The following is a 3361-nucleotide window of genomic DNA, read 5'->3' as shown; positions in this document are numbered from 1 at the left end:
TAAATCTCAAAGAAAGTTCTATTAAATACATCTCAGAATAATATGTTTTTAACTAAAACAACAAAACAAAAACATCAGCAACAACAAAAAATTAAATAGAATCCATAAACTGGTATGTGAAGAAGGAAAAAGGAAAATCTGGAAATCTACATACTGAGAGTTCTCTATTAAAATCAAGGAGACCCAAATCTGTTTCTTTTAAACAATATTCATGGATATAACTGCGTTTTTCTAAATTTCTCATTGGTAATACTCAGTCTTGTAAGTCTGGTTCCATAATAATCTATAATGTAACTACTTCTATGTGAAGGTCCAACAATCTGAATTGAAATAAGAATGAAATCAATTAGGCTCCCAAGTCCACAAAATCCTACAGTGCAAAACTTTAACAAACCAAAGGCAGGGTATCCGAAGTAAAATCTATCTTGCTCCCAACCATCCAACAAAAAAGAGACAGTGCAACCGCCACCTTGTATGAATACCCATTTACATTTCGGCAAGATATGGGCTTGAGAAAACCAATTTCGTTTCCAGTAAAATGTGTTTCATTGCCACCAAAATCCTTACAAGTCATGTCAGGTGCTGGAAAACATGGCACATGAGATGTGTAGTTTATACAGTTAACTGGTTCTTGTGTAGCATCATTTATTTTTGGATCCTTACAAATATATTGTCCCACTTTAAGGTTCTCGCATGTAAATGTCTCCTCGTCGCTGCCGCGGCAGCTCCCCAAGGTCCCATGGTTACTGACGCAAACCACAGAACACCCAGGAGCCCAGCAGCGGCAGTCTCAGAAGCAACCGGCCCAGAGGGCTGAGCGGCCGCCATGCTGGGCATTGGCGCGTCCCTCGTAACTCACCTCCAGATATTCTGATTTGATTGGTCTGCTATGGAGCTTGGGCGCTGGGATTTCTAGAAGTTCCACAGGGAATTCTAACTTACAGCCAAGGTCAAAAACCATTCCTAAAGCTGAATGCCTCTTTACCATTCGTGTTGATACAAACCATTTGAAGATTTTGTTAAAATACAGATTTTGATTCACTGAGGTTGGGGTGGAGCCTGAGATTGCATTTCCAACAAGCTTCTAGGTGATGCTGATACTCCCGATCTACAGACGACACTTGAATAGCAGGGATCTGGATTATTCTCACCCCCACAAAAAAATGTCTATGTTGTTGCCAGCATCTGGGATTCATGGTGATGACTAAATGGAATGTTTATGGTCATAGTCAAACATTCTTTTCAAATTACATCCCAACTGAATCTGAGCGCCTATAGTTATGGGCATGATTAAAGGACAGGAAGTGGGGGGGGGGAGTACCTTAACAATAAAGATTTGTAGATTTGCACTTATATTCATGTTCCCCTCATCAGAAATGGTTTGCTTTCATAATGAGTTATTTCTTTTTTGAATTCAGTTAGAAACACAGATTCTTTCCCCACACCTATGCAGGACACTATGACACACTTATGATTTTATGTGACTCGCAAGTCAAATAAAATTTTAACAATACTGTTAAAATTTTCAGTATTGTTCAAAATTTAACAATACTGTTTGTTTTCAGTATTCTGTGACCGTTTTATTGTATTATAAAGCAGAAAATTAACCTGATAGTGTATTGGTATGGATTTTTGGGACAGTCCCATCTGAGAGGCAGGTTCTTTCAAATAAGTACTATCTTGAAATAAGATATTCTTCCTTTGATCACCATATTTCTCTAAAATATTTGAAGTCTATATGCCTTAAATATAAAGCTGGCAATGCAACTAAACTTTCAAAAAATGCCCATTGATAAATTTCAGCATGGCCCTGTTGAAATTTCAGAATTAAGTGAATTTCAAAGAGATGAGATTTTAATCGATATAAGTTTTGTAATTTTTTTTTTTTTTTTGCACAAGGAGGATGAGGAAATGTGCTTATCTGGTCACCACTTCACAGAAGAATAAAAAGGAATGTCTTCCACATTTTCATACCACCCCTATACTAGCATTACCCTTCCTCTAGAGTCCCATGGGCCAAATCTGGTTCACTGCCTGCTTTTTTTGTACCACCCACAAGCTGAAAATGGCTTTTGCATTTTTAAATGGTGGGAAAAAAATCAAAAGAAAAATAATATTTCATGATGTGAAAGTTATATAAAATTCAAATTTCAGTGTCCATAAATGAAGTTTTATTGGGACATAGCCATGCTTATTTGTTTATGTGTTGTCCAAGGCTGTTTTGTACTACAATAGCAGAGTTGAATATTTGGGACAGAGACCATGTGACCCACTAAGTCTAAAATATTTTTTTATCTGGCTCTTTACAGAAAAAGTTTGTTGATTCCTGCTCCAGAGATAATACTCATTTTTCTTCATTCTTACTTGAAATTGAAGACGTGCTTTGTTTTGCAGATTATATCGGGTTTGCAAATGTTGATGCTTTACACTTGTGTGCCCATGCACATGTGTGTGCACATGTAAACACACACACACACACACACACACACACACACACACACACACACTCACTCTAATTTTGTCTCCTTTAATTCTGCCTTCTCACTTCTGCTCTGACAACCAGGAAGTCTGAGCAGCATCTGCTTCAGAACCAACTCTATTTGCTTTTCCTGGCCACAAGAATGGAGTCCTTTAAGAAGGGAACCAAAGCTTGAAAGCAAAGAGAATCACCTTATCCTATTTCATGCTGCCTATTCTGGCCCAGCTCCTAGAAGCTGGGGTCTCTAACATATGCTACAACTTTTCTCCCAGGCTTCTGTGTGGAGAGCATTCCAAAAGAGAACAGACCTTTCTCTTGTTGCAATTTTCTATCAAGAAGCCTTGTGGCCAGAAAATAGAAGAGAATACGTTAAAATCTCTGAGCACAAATGAGAGAGTTGGGATAATCTGTCAAGTCTACAGAAAGGATTTTCGTGGTTTGTTGTTTTTTTTTAAAATTAAATAAAAAGCAGCCAGATTATTAGCCTTGATAAAGAACAAGAATTTCTATTTTCCTTTCCTCTAGGAAATGGCAGTATAAAAATAACCTCTGGACATGCATAAAGGAAAAGGGGAGAGAAAAAAGAAACGGAAGAAATGCCTCAAGCTTTCATGTTATTTCTAAGGGTTTGTAGGTGGAGATATACTGATAACATATATGTTAAAGGTGCTGAGTTTCGAAAGGGACATTCACTTCTTTTGCAGAGATACTCTGGAACTATGATTGAATGACTCAGGAGAGAAAGACATAAAGGTGCCAAGACTCTGGCACCTTCAACAGCAGCATGGAGAGGTGGTAGAAGGAGAGTGAAAACCCAAACTCTAATCCTCAGTTACAAGTTCTATTGCTGTGGACGTGGCCCCTAAACTTTTTGAGTCTCAG

General features: G+C 37.8%; 1 pseudogene; it reads right to left on the bottom strand.

Moving 5' to 3' along the window:
- Positions 1-209: 209 nt before the first annotated feature.
- Positions 210-828, bottom strand: LOC131761203 (TM2 domain-containing protein 1 pseudogene; annotated as a pseudogene).
- Positions 829-3361: the final 2533 nt, after the last annotated feature.

Source organism: Kogia breviceps, chromosome 8 (assembly GCF_026419965.1).
Source record: "Kogia breviceps isolate mKogBre1 chromosome 8, mKogBre1 haplotype 1, whole genome shotgun sequence".
NCBI lineage: Eukaryota > Metazoa > Chordata > Mammalia > Artiodactyla > Physeteridae > Kogia > Kogia breviceps.
This window is presented reverse-complemented; position numbering and strand designations above follow the sequence as displayed.